A 13931-nucleotide genomic window follows, 5' to 3' on the forward strand; every position below is an offset into this window, starting at 1 on the left:
TAGTATGCCTGAACTCAGAATAATAAAATACTTCTTTTAGTAAAGTTTATTTTAATATCCTGTGTTTGCAAATGCTACTTTTAGAAAGCTGGCATTTGCTTGCCTAACCATTTCAGCCCGCCTCTGCTAGGATGTGTATCTGGCTGTCTGGGATATGTGAGTGACAGGGCTGGGTGATGACAGGTGGTGAATGCAAGGATTACACCTTGGTGGGAGGTGGGAGTGCCCCTGGACTCTGAATAGGGCTGCAATGCTGGCTCCGCCCCCTGGGGAGCGACTGATGACTCAGCCGACACCTGGCCCAGGAAGGGAGAAGCACCGTCAACAAAGTACTCCTGGCTGCCCCTGTTCCCACAATGCTGGCTCCACCTCCTGTGGAGCGTCTGATGTGCCTGCCCTTCACACTGAAAAGAGAACCCAGAGTACACCCACAAAGTGCTCAGAGACTGAAAGGAGTTATGCAGAGGCCCCCGTGGCCTGCAAGAACAAAGAAAATGCTGTATAAAAATAGGAGCCCTGCTGCTTGTAAATCAGAATCCTGTTTCCCACAACGAACCTCTGCCCAAATAGAAGGAGAAGAAGACGCTGGAAGGACTGGCCTGTTGCTTGCCTTGCTGAGGAAGGAGAGGAAAAGACTTACTGAAAAGACTTTCTAAACTTGTGCTAGAAACTTTCGCCAAGGGCTTGACTGAGCTTGCCCCCTGACCTGAGCCACAGGATCATCTGGCTCAACCTGTTCCCTGCTCGTCTGCAGGTCACTGTGAGGATCTCTGTTACGCCGGAGCTGTGACCCTGGTGCCCCCCAGCCGTGACCAACTGAGTTTCACCATCCCCGCCAAGGGAGAGTCCTGCTCCGCTGAGCCGCTCTCCCTCCGCTGAGTGAAATCGCTGTGTCACCTCGACGCATCCCTGTGAGGCCGTGGCCAACTGTGTTTCACCATCCCCACCGAGGGAGAGCCCCGCTCCACCGAGCCGCTCTCCCCCCGCCGAGTGAAATCGCCATGTCACCTCGCCGCACAAAGGCTCGCTGGTGTGTCCGCCACGCTCCCGCTTGAGGCCCCCACCGGACCCAAAGACCCAGGGACCCGACACCCCCGTGAAAGATTGGGAGCCCCTGGTGTACGCCTCGCCTTCCTGGAGACCCGCTGCTACACCGCCGGACGCCAAGGAAAGCCGCTGTGCGCCCCGCACCCGCCTTCACAAAGAAATCCCAAGGTACGTCGTTCTCAACCAAGCGCATAGTAAGGATTCGCACCGGGCTTGGGGCCCGCAACGTTCTTATTTCCCCATATCATCACTGTGCGCTTCCATTGTACTCGTCGTTGATTTAACTGAACGGCGTAACCTCACATTGAACAGTACGTCGCGCCTTGAAGGGTACGCTGCGTGCCCGTCTTATGAATTGAACTGTACACAACATCCGCTGGTTCCCCTGAGGCTGGTACGCCTCTCTGTGCGCTGGGACCCTGTGCACAACTTCCGCTGGTCCCCCTGAGGCTGGTACGCCTCTCTGTCCGCTGGGACCCTGTGCACAACGTCCGCTGGTTCCCCTGAGGCTGGTACGCCTCTCTGTGCGCTGGGACCCTGTGCACAACTTCCGCTGGTCCCCCTGAGGCTGGTACGCCTCTCTGTGCGCTGGGACCCTGTGCACAACGTCCGCTGGTTCCCCTGAGGCTGGTACGCCTCTCTGTGCGCTGGGACCCTGGGCGCAACGTTTGCCTTCACCCGCACACCTCCTACGGCCCGCTTACCTGTACGGCTATAAATTTGCGATTCCTTAAATGCAATTGCAAAATAAGTAATCGCAAATTTTGCGATTCCTTGTTTTGCACCAGATTTTGCTTTATACATACCATTTAGCAAATTTGCATTCGCTTTGCTTAATACATATGGCCCTAGATTTGTTTTTATCAGACACACAATCTGTTAAACTATCGATGTATTGTTTTAAACCTGCTATTATATAATAATATTCAGCACACGAGTAACACAGAACTCTACCAAAATGGCGGGCCATTTCGGATAATATTAGGATATTTTGAGAGTCCATTTTCAATTACCATGTTGTTGCACTTTAAAAATAATTAATGCATTATTGCACGCTGACACTGAGAAAGGCCGTTATGGCTGAAATGGGTTTGTCAGCACTGTTGAAACAAATCAAATTAAGAAATCAACTTATATGTGCGCTGCTAACTTTGCATCTGCAAAGGAACTGTTATCTTCATGTGTGTATATGTGCATTATATAAATATATATATAACAAAAACACAAAAATTAAATGCTGAATGAGCAGCCACAGTCGCTCATTTATTACTCAAGGCTCCTTCAAAGAGAGCCCCATAATACCCTGCGAGGGCAGTTTACATATTTTTTGGTTTAGTTGATGGTCCTTGAAGGGCAGGGACTCAGTCCAAAAATGTTTTTAATGTTGTGGGGGGCTGAGGGCTCCCTGTACGTCTCCTGGAACACTGAAACAATGACCCCAGGAGAACTTTCCATTTGTTTTAAGTATTTCCTAACCTGGAGCCTTTGTTTTACAGCTGGGAGTGCAGCGCTACATTTTATGTGGCCTGAAGATGCATAAAAATAATATAAGGCCCTCTAGTGGTTGTTTTTTCTGATTGCATTTTTTGGGTTGAAAAATGTTAAAAGAAAGACTCAGAGAAATGATTGTTTCATATATTTTTTGTTTTAAAGAATGTGTCTCTGATTATTTATTTTATAGTTTTTCACCCAGAAAATGTAATAATAAAAACTATGTAAAATGAAAGAGTCAAAGACATGTATTTTATTACAACTTTATTAAATATTTTTCATGTTTTCAAATATTACCAGCATTGCATTGTCTGTATTATTGAAATATACATCTGATTATATTCATTTGCGAGACTTGTAGAAAGAGGATAGATATGCTTTATATATAGGGATTAGGTGTCTGAGGGGAGAGGGCAGGAGAGAAGAAGCGGGAGGAGGGGAGAGAGATTGGGATGAGGATGTGGAGGGGAGGTCTTTTACGCAGGGCCAGTAACTATGACTCAGGCCCTAAGTTAATTTAATTTGCGCACTCGCCATGCATTGTTAATTACCCCACATATCACATTACTCAAGACATCTTCTATGACATCAATTACAATATCACTTCAACATTTGCAATAACATTATTGATGAGAAAACTGTGCAGGGGGCGAGAGTTATAGTTACTTTAGGACACGCGTAATAGTTACTTGACTTGACTTGACTATAACTGGTGAATTTCAGTGGACTTGTACATGGAGGGGTGTCATATTTTGACCATTCCAAAATGGCTGCCTCATTAACTGCAATAGGGACCAATCAGAAGAGTTGGGTACTACTCTACTTTCTAAGAAAGACCTTCAGGTTTGAGTCCTTCCTTGTTTTTATAGGAAAAGCATTGTGGCACCCAGTCCTACCTTAGTTTTAATGAAAGGTAGTGAAGAGTGCCATCTTGAGCTGAACCCTTGTGTCTATGCAAGGATAAGAAACTCCTTTTGTGGTGCTTTCACTGTGTATCATGTGCACAAATACTTTACACATTGCATCTCAGTTAAGCCTGACTGCTTTGTGCAACACTATCAGAGAGTGAGCAGAGGTTAATTTAGAGTGTGTTACTGACTTAATCTGACTAGGATTGTGGTTCCTGCTTGGACAAGGTGCATACCTCTGCCAACCAGAAACCTAATTTCTAGCAGTGATAATATTGACATGTGTGCACACAATAAAAATGCTAGTGACTAGCTGTGTTTACCTATAGTGAAAGCAACATTTCTATAATTGAACTATAATCCACTTGATTATGTTAACTCTGCTCACTCGACTGCCATTTTCTCTCTTGACACTGGCAAGACTGAGACGATGCCCAAGCCACTTGAACTGTTTTCTTATTTCATGTACTGTGAGTTCCCCATTCTTTTTTCTCTGCAGGTGCTTATCAAGAGGCTCTCGTTAGTTAGAATAGCATTTTTTGTTTTTTATTGGGAACTGTGAAATTAGACCTTTTAATCAGAACTTGGTCATGGATGTGCATTGCGTGGGGATGGGAGAAAGTCTCCTGTACCAAGCAGACCAGACAATTGCTAAATTCAAGGCCGCACAGCGGCATGCTTCTTTATTTGCCACTGGGAACCTGGGGAGTCTACCTGCTCTCAGGGAACAATATCTTCTGACTGGACCGTCCAGCGGGAGTTAGTGGGACAAACATTTCAGAACCTTCTATTGAGTATTGAATAGTTTGCAGTTCCTGTTGTGACTTTGGTGAGGGAACACCTTTCTTGAACTATGTTGATTCTCACTGTCCTTGGTGTTGAGCTTCATGCTTGAGCAGCTGTGTTTTTCTCCTGAACCTTAATTTGTTTTTTTCTAATATAGAGACCTTCCTCTTAGAAGTCTGTATTTGCCACTTTTGATGCCTTATTTGGAATAGGGAAACTCAATTATAGAAACCAATTCATTTCTTGTTCTGTGCTCTCTTTGTCATTATATTTTGCATCTTTTTTTATTATTAGGCATGGTTAGATTGCACATTTATATGGATGCTTTCTGGCTAAATTGACTTAGTGATTAATCGATTTGTAACTTGACTAATTTGTTGATGAAACCTTCATGGTTTGGACACAATAGGCTCTGTCATTCTTTAGGATTCAAATTTGTTTCACTGTAATTGAAATGTGTTGCTGGGGCTATCTTCTTTCAGACGTTTCCATAGCACCAGTAAAGTCCATATGGCAAGTGGAGGCTCCTGTATGACGACTATACTGAAGCTTTTAGGCAGAGGAAATCCATCAGCTCAATGTTCACCAACATAGAAGCTAGATATTTACAATGCATTAATAAAAGCACAGCACTTCAGTTTCCCCGTGGACAGCGACAGCGATTCTCAACTGTCCCTATATATCTCCTCATGTACACAAATGCGAACTTTTATATCTCAAGGCGAAAAAAAAGAGAAAACAACGTTTGAGCCCCCCCAAATCCCTTGCAAATATATCGCTGTGGTTTATTTATTTAGTTGCAGGTGAATTCTCCAGCAAAACTCCCGAAAACACTGGAGAACAGCACTTGTTTTTCTGCAAGAAGGCACAGTGAGTAACACCGGCAACACTCTGTGTTCTGCTCCTCAATGAAGTGTGGAAAGAACATTGCACTAAAATAGATACAATCAAACAGGTGGCAAAAAAAGGCCACCGGCCAAATCTTGAAGGGCATGTTGAATTCTCAATGAAAAAAAGGAATGGCAGGCTTTTTAGTGTACTTTGCTTTGGTTCCCCGAGTGACCATTAATTATTACAAATAGTTGTAGCTCAGCTGTCCTTTCAATCCATCAACTAAAGTGTGTTAGCCCCTTGCGTGTTCTATTTGTAAATTTTTACAATTTAAAGAGCCAGCTCTTCGGCACACCAGCATCTGTCGGTCTCCCTAACATTCCATAGTGGTCAGGCAGGAAGTATGGGAAAAAACTGTGCCAGCTTCCATCCTTGCTAACTTGTCCCTTTTCACTCCTCCCCCCATCCTTGTCTGGGCCCCCATGGCACTGACCCTTGTGCCACAATATGTGTGCAGGACCCCCCCCCCGCACACAAACACACACTCTCTAATATCATACTACCACCACTCACGTAACAAGGAGGGCCTTGGAAATATACCAATTATCAGACTACAATTATATTATGTTCAGAATATCAACTACCAACATATCGTCAAGGATGGTATAAATAAGCAAGTATAGATTCACTTCACATCTACATCTATGTAGCTCATAGATGGATAGATAGATAGACAGACAGACAGACGGATGGATGGATGGAATCAGGTCTAAAAGGAACATATCCAGAAAATTAAACAATGGCTTTGCCCCAAGTTATGCAAACAGTATGTAAGGGCCACAGCTGCTAAACGGATGCTTCCAATTGTAGAACTCAAGGTGGATTCACCTTCAAGAACGTCATTGCCATGACCCTTAGGCTATGATAACAGCGACCAGAGGAGGAGGAATGGAACATCCACTTTTTGTGGTACTTGCTCCTTTACTGCTCTCCTCTAAAAAGAGGTGCTTACACTAATATTCCTCTGCGGTCAACTTCCACTTAGGTGGCACATTTGCTGCGCATTTTGGGCCGATGTATGACCCTTTTTTGCGCTCGCAAACAGGAGATTGGCCTGTTTGCAAACGCAAAAAAGGGTCCTGGCATGTACAAACACTATTTTGCGAGTCACTGACTCGCAAAATAGCGCTTGCGACTCTCGATATTAGGAAGGAACGTCCCTACCTAATAGCGAGTCTCAATGCCATGTACTATTGTTTTGCGACTGCATTTGCAGCCGCAAAACACTCACAGTTTACCCCCTACTAGTAGGTGGTAAACCCCTCGCAAATGGGAAGGGGTCCCTAGGGAACCCCTTCCCCTTTGCGAGTGTGCGCAAAAATATTTTTTCCAGGGACCACTGCCTGCCCTTAACCGCATGGGTGCGGCCGTTTTTCCCGCTGTGTGCGGCATTTTTGTAATTACCGCGTTACATGACGAGCTCAGCTCGTCATCAGCACGCGGTAGGTAACGCTGATGACGAGCTGAGCTCGTCATCAGCATGGAAGGAGTTAAAAAATGAAACTGAAAAGTTTCATTTTTCTTTTTCAAATGCATCCTGCTTTCCTAAAAAAAACTGCTTTATTAAAAAAGCAGCCACAGACATGGTAGTCTGCTGAACCCAGCGGGCCACCATCCCTGGGAGTGCTCACCATTCCCAATGGGGTCGCAAATTGCACTTGCCTCATGAATATAAATGCAACCCCATTGGGAATCACAAACAGTGTCTGAAACACTGTTGTACATTCACTTTTACGAGTCGCAAATTGTGAAGTGCAATTCAACACAATTTGCGACTTGCAGAAAAAGTCAATGGTTGTACATCTGGCCCTTTGTTGAGAGTAACAAAGGTGTTTTATTCTATATAGCTTTCTTATGGCTGTGTATTTGACTCTTCTTCTACTAGGGTGAATCTTACACAGTTTGTACCAGAGTTACTGAAAATAAGCCAAGATAACTCAATCTACTTCACGGCACACCCTGTACGCAATAAATATAAATTATTTTAACTACCTTATTTATATGCAATCACTTCACCTGTAGAACCTTCATTTACATTTGGGGTGATTGCCAAGCTCGGTTAGACATTAATAGGTCCCAGCAAAGTTATCCACCTGAGATTTAAATGTGAGTGGCAAAGGGAGGAAACCACAGGTGTACTACTGGAGGAGGGAGTCTACTACTTCTCAGCAGGATCCAAGGTTGATACTTTCATTTGATCCCAGAAACCTGAAGAAAGAGCTCACGGAATTAGGTGTCTCCTGCAGTAGTAAGGTAAGTGTGAGCAGACTGATCAGTAAACACATCTGTGGCAGAGGAAAAAAAGAAGTAGGGCTATGTCCTAGGGTTATTCTAACACAATTGTGAACTTTCAGATTAAAGGCGAAAAGGCAGACTTACCGATCCTTTTGAAACTGTGTTTACACCTGTTCATTAAATTTAGCTGTTAAGTGGCTTACATATCAACGGGTTGCATTGCCCTTCCACCACACAGCAGCGCGCAAGAGCAACACAACTCTTAAGTTAGATTTATCAAGCCACGCAAGGCCACCTTGCATGGTCCTGAGTGGCTTAATAAATCTAGAATAATGCAACACAATGCACATCACAGTGTTGCGTTACTCTGCCCCCGGAAGCCGTTCCATCGGTGGAGCGTGGGTGTTCCCATGCACCACCCATGGATTTTAGTGAATTCCCAGATTTACCATTAGTGGTAGACCTGGGAATGTGTCAAAATGCTACACATCCAAAGAGCTGCAGCACACATAAAAAGAGGAAAATGCCTCAGGGGATTGTGTTTGTGCAGGAAGGTTTCCCTTCAATACTGCTTACAAATCAGGCACCTTTGCACCATGGTGCAAGACTGCCTGCGTTGGCGCAATGTGAGTCAGCACTGGGAAATGACAGGTATGTGCTGCATAATGTTAAATATGGCGCAATTCAACCCTTTCCCTATCATGCAGTGCAGCAAGTTCGCTTGCTGCGCTGCACTGATCTGTGTGATTATTTGATAAATGTGGTTACATTTTGACCCCCCAAAAAATTGATATAGCGATAGTGCTCATCATGATTAGTAGATTTTTGTAAAAGAGATGCCTAGATGGATGTGCTTCTCGATAAATTAAAGAAGTTTCATTTTCCTTCTACTATTCTTTTTCCTTCAACAACACTGCGTAAAAATACATGGGTAATACCTGGATGCAGGTAGATATCATTGAGTAGTATCACCTCAGAGTTTGCATTTCGTTTAGTGTTGAAAAATGCATGGTAACAATATCACTGCATGCTGTTTTGCATTTATTTGCATTCGAAGTCCACCTGCCATTGGTTGGTGGAAACCCTGATGGGGGTCTACTCAGAAAGGCAGTACTCCTGCAGTACTCTTTTGCGCACTTGTACATGCCATTGTGAATCAGCTCCAAAACGTCTAAAATAGAAACACATTTGGAATATTCATGAACAATTAATATAAATTGAAAGGACTGTGCCTTCTTTACACTGTTACTAATAGGAAGTTCATCATTTCTCGAGCAATTTGCCAAATCATGTGAGAGTACATAAAAGAGTACTTGAGTAGTACCTGTATAGTTCTGCTTCCCATACTCATAAATGCTCTTCTGAATCTGCCCCATGGAGTTTTTATGAAGTGATGAAGTAATACATTATTTCACTAAATCTGAGATATGGAAGAAATCTGAGGTAATGCAGATATAACGCAATTATACCATCACTACATAGTTGAGTGTCATTGGTATAAACATTTAACTTCATCATTTCACAATATTTTTTATTCCATGCTCTAAATGTACGAATGAGCGTGGCATGTGAAGATTCATTTTATTATTGTGAACACAACAGCCCCCAAACCTCTACAGTGATTACATGTTGGGAGTGGGTCTTCGAAGGAACTTGAGCTACAAACAGATTATGCTTTGCATAGGGTTACACTGTGCCTTGCTGTGTGGTAAACTTTCTGTAAATTCTATTTAAGTCTGCCTCTTTTCTTCCTCTTACTAATAATGCAAGAACTCTGTACCATTATTATATGCAGTTCGAGAACATCATACCTCATATTGGCCCAGATGCATCAAACAAAAATCCAGAGAATTGAGATTCCTTAAATGCAATGCATTAAAGTTTAAAAAATAGCGATTTCGCTAATAGGGCACGCAAATTACCTTGAAGTACAACTTCATGGTAATTTGCAAAAACTTTGAAAAATGCACTAAAGTGCATTTTTCAAAGTTTCATGTTGCACACACACATGCCCTAAGGGCATGTGTGTGTGCAACATATGTACACAGATCAAGTTCAGGGGTGCAACAAGGTGTCCTTTGGACACCCTTGCACCCTTGAAATCGCAATCTTATTTTGCGATTCGCTAATTGCGATTCGCAAATTGAAAATTCTTCCCATTCATTCCTATGGGCCTCTAGGCCCATAGGAATGAATGGGGAGGTATTCCTTAATTGCGACTCGCAATGTGCGAATCGCAATTAAGGAATTTTAAGAAATCGCTATTTTTAAAGTGATTTCTTCTTGCATACCATTTTGCTATTCCTTATTAGCGATTCCTTATTTTTCGCTTATAAGGAATCGCAAAATGGATGCTTGATGCATCTGGGGGTTAGATCCCCTTCAAGATGTTTTACAATTTTATGTCGGGGAAGTAGAGGAAGAATGGAATAAAGCATTTAACTGGGACGATCCAAGAGGTGAAGACAAGAGAGTGAAGCTGAAGCTTGTTCCTGGATTTAGAAACCCATTGCAGGCCTTGAATGGCTGATAGAGCCCCAATTGATGTTTTATTTACTGCCAGCAGTTCCCGTTGCTCATTGACAGATGAGCAGATAAAACTAGAATAGCGAATATTCCAGCACGTTCTATATTAATGATGCCACTGTATGAGTCACCAACCCCTGTAACAGGTTTCTATCTTTGGTGAAGAGCCAATACTGTAAATTGACACAAGGCTTCAAAGCAAAAGGCTGAAAAAAAGTTCATAGGGCTCCCTTCATCCCGGAGAAGACCAGAGCCTTGCCACCTGCTACATGGAGGAACGTGTTTAGGGTCTACTTCACTCAATTTTGCCATACAAAAGCTCAGAGAGCATTGCAAAAGATTGAGTTTGCCGTAGTTTAACTTTCGTGCAATGATTTGGCAGTGTTTGTGGATCACTAAAAAGAGCATCCTAAGTTGATTTATAGCCAATACCAAGTCATTATCCTACAAGAGACATGGGCCCTGGATAATTGCCCATTCCACATGCAGGGATATAAGTGCTTTTTTGAACCGGCGCAAGAAACCAGATCGGGGAGAGCCAAGGGTGGCTTATCTATGTATGTGAATTTGAGCTTGGAGGGTAGTTGGTCAAAAGTGGGCCGGTCTGCATGTGATTTACAGGTAGTACAGTTTAGGGGGAGAGGACTAACTATGAGAATCTTCAATGTCTATAATAGAGTCAGTGATAGCAGGAATCACTCAGTTCTTCTAGAACTGGCAACAAGACTGGGTGAAGTAAATATAGACAAGAAGGGGGTTACACCCAGTATTATTATAGCAGGTGATTTTAATTGTCATCTTTGCCAAGCGCTGGTTAGCACAGATGAAACATGGTCATCTTGCCCAGTAACAACCGGACCCCACTTTGAACATTCAGAAGTGGGCCTAACCCTCAGAAGGATTATAGATAAGCTCGACCTTGTGCACACTATTAGTATGATGGCTAGGGAAGAGAATGGTACCTTACCACCCACTTTCAAAGGAAGAGGGTGCCAGTCATGCATTGATTTTATATTGGTGTCAAGGTCACTTAAAAATAGAATAATAACTGTAGGAATCTCATGGAGCATATTCAGTGACCACAACCCTTTAGAACTTAATCTGCAGGGTGAGGAAGTGTTTGGGGGTCGCAGTAAACACACTGGGATTATGGAGAAGGTGACTGATCAGGGACGGCGGCTCAGGTGGGTCAATTCTGATGAGGCACGTTTTTACAAGTCATTGATGGAGGTAGGCAGAGCTAGCATAGAGGGCTGTTTAGATATGGAAATAGAGGGACAATTGTTGCTGAATACATTTGGACAATTAACTGACATAGTGGACGGGTTATTGAAAACTAAGGCGCCATTAAGAACCAAATCAGCACCTAGGTGGTTCGATAGTAATTGTTCTCGAGCCTTAAGGGAACTCAAATTTAACCTCAAAAAAAGACCTAGGGAAAACCTGGAAATAGTACGGAGCAGACAGGCTTATAAAAAGGAAGTAAGTAGAAGGAAAGAGGCATTAAAGGTAGAGGCCTGGGCGGATCTTAGAGAAGCTGCAGAGAGCAAGGACACGTCTGAATTCTGGAGGGTAATTAATAACCCTTGAATAAATGAAACCGCTGTCAAGAACATAGGGACTAACATCCTACCAGAACAATGGATTGAACACTTTAAGGGCCTATACAACCATGAGGCTGCAATAGAGGGGGATGATGTAGGTAGTACACTTTATCATGTACCAATAGAATTCACCCTTAAAGAGATTAAAGATGGGATCGCGAGCTTGTCAAAAAATAAAGCCCCAGGTCCAGACGGGCTCCCACCAGATTTATTTTTGAGCTGTACGGACCTTTGGGCGCCAATAATGACACGGGTCATCAATGCTGCAGTTAAGTCGGGTCTTCCGCGATCATGGTCGACCGCCACTATAGTTCCCATTTTTAAAAAAGAAAATAGGGACAACCCGAAATGCTACCGGCCTATCTCCCTGATAGATGTGTCAGCTAAACTATTAGGGAGGGGGATTCTTAATCACCTAACTGAGTGGGCGGAGATAAATAACATCATCTCCAACACCCAGTACGGGTTCAGGTCAGGAAGGTCTACGGGGGATCAATGTTTGAATCTCTATATGTTAACAGCCAAATACACTAAAGTAAGTAATGAGAATATGTATTTGGGCTTTATGGATCTGGCGGCCGCATTTGACCATGTAAATCGGAAAAAATTATGGGCCATGATGCTGAGTATGGGTATTGAGGCGGGCCTGGTCAATATCTTAAGGGAGCTCCATACAGACACCTCGGCAAAAGTACGCTATAACATGGAGGGGGGTTTGACTGAGCCGTTCCCCTGTAGGAGTGGGGTTAGGCAGGGGTGCATTCTTGCCCCCTTCCTATTCTCACTCTATATTAATGGGTTAGAACAGCATTTGCTAAACCTGAAAACTGACTGCCCCAGAGCTGGTGCACGCTTTATCCCAGTACTGCTATACGCGGACGACGCGGTTTTGCTCGCCCGTACCCCGAGGAGCCTTCAAATCTTAATAGATGGGTTTGTCAGCTTCATGGGAGAATTGGATCTGTCTGTAAATCTGGGTAAATCATTTGTTATGGTAGCAGGGCATAAACCAGGGGTAAAGCCGGCGTTCGTGATTGGAAAACACAAGATTAGAAGGGTGAAGTCATTCTCATACCTAGGCATATTGTTCGATGAAGCCTTAAAGTTTGATAGCCTGGTGGAAGACCGGTGTTCCAAAATGTTATCCACCAATGGAGCCATTGCAGGTTACGGTAGGAGGGTGGGCAGATGGTGCCCTGAGCAAATAATGAACTTATATAGCTCTATGTGTTGTTCAAAACTTACGTACGGGGCTGAAGTATGGGGTTTTGTCAATGTATGTAAATTGCAAACAGAAGAAAATAGGCACTTGAGGTCAATTCTTAAAATTCCCCAAAGTGTTCCAGCATTCATAGCTCACAGAGAATTGGGTATGCCATATTTGGAAGATTTGATTAAAAGGAGACCAATACTGGCATGGATTAAAATATGGTGCAATCCTGAGGCCACTTTGAGTAGAGAAATCCTAAATGATTGCCTTAAAAAAGACAGATGTATGAGAATAGCATGGCTCTGTTATGTAAAGGAAAATTTGGACACACTGGGGTACAGCTCCCTCTTTAGCAACCCAGGATTAATTGTTCCTTCGCATAAGCTGCATATAAAGAAGGCCTTTACAGATTCTAGAATAAAACTTAGAGTTGAGACAGAAAACGCTAAAATTACGGTAAGAGCACACAATTTAAAAGTAACTACAGACGGTATGGAACCTTACTTGCGTCTCATGCAGAATGCTCAGGAGAGATATTTTATATGTCGTTTTAGGCTCAATCTATTACCGTTCTTATTAGCATCCCCTATGGGTTTTAACACAGCAATTGAGCAGAAGGGAGCCTGCGGCTGCGACAATAGGTCTCCGCAGGACTCCCTTCATTTTGTACTTTTATGTCCTATTTATTCAATGCCAAGGCGGAACTTTTTAATCAGTATTATTAAACGTGCTAAAATTAGACATGCAAAGACAGCTTTACTATTTCTGCAACAGGCCAATGACCCCTGGGTGCTATCTTGTGTAATCAACTTTATTAAAATTGCAGTAAGATTAAGGAGGTCCCTAGGGGATGAGTAAAAATTCCTGTGATTAGCCCTATATATTGTGTATAGAACTGCACCATGATTAGCTTCCTTTTAAAAAATTTTTTATATACTATGTATTGGATTGTATAATGTAAACTGTTTTTTATGAATTGTATTGCAAGTTGGGTTCATTATTGATTTAATCGTTTTTTGATTGTATATAAACTGTGCTTTTATGATGGTTTTTAACCATCGAATAAAGAACTCTTGACTTGACTTGATTTATTGCTTCTGTAATTTTGCTTGAGAATATTTGTTTGTGATATTGTAATTAAATTTATATGGTGCTTACTATCTCTGATGAAGCATCAAAATGCTTTTTCGGTGAGTAGCATACTACTCTGGACCCCAAAAAGGATTAGTGAAC

The 13931-nt window shown here is 42.9% G+C and overlaps 1 protein-coding gene across 1 annotated transcript in view; it reads left to right on the forward strand.

Annotated features, from left to right (window-relative positions):
* Window positions 1-7250: 7250 nt before the first annotated feature.
* Window positions 7251-13931, forward strand: part of LOC144771933 (lysozyme g-like) — a 178822-nt gene continuing 172141 nt past the window's right edge. Inside the window, exon 1 of the mRNA XM_078656165.1 lies at window positions 7251-7376. The gene's annotated coding sequence lies outside the window, so the exon portion shown is untranslated. The remainder of the gene's footprint in view (window positions 7377-13931) is intronic.

The sequence above is a fragment of the Lissotriton helveticus genome, chromosome 8 (assembly GCF_964261635.1).
Source record: "Lissotriton helveticus chromosome 8, aLisHel1.1, whole genome shotgun sequence".
NCBI classification, from domain to species: Eukaryota; Metazoa; Chordata; class Amphibia; order Caudata; family Salamandridae; genus Lissotriton; species Lissotriton helveticus.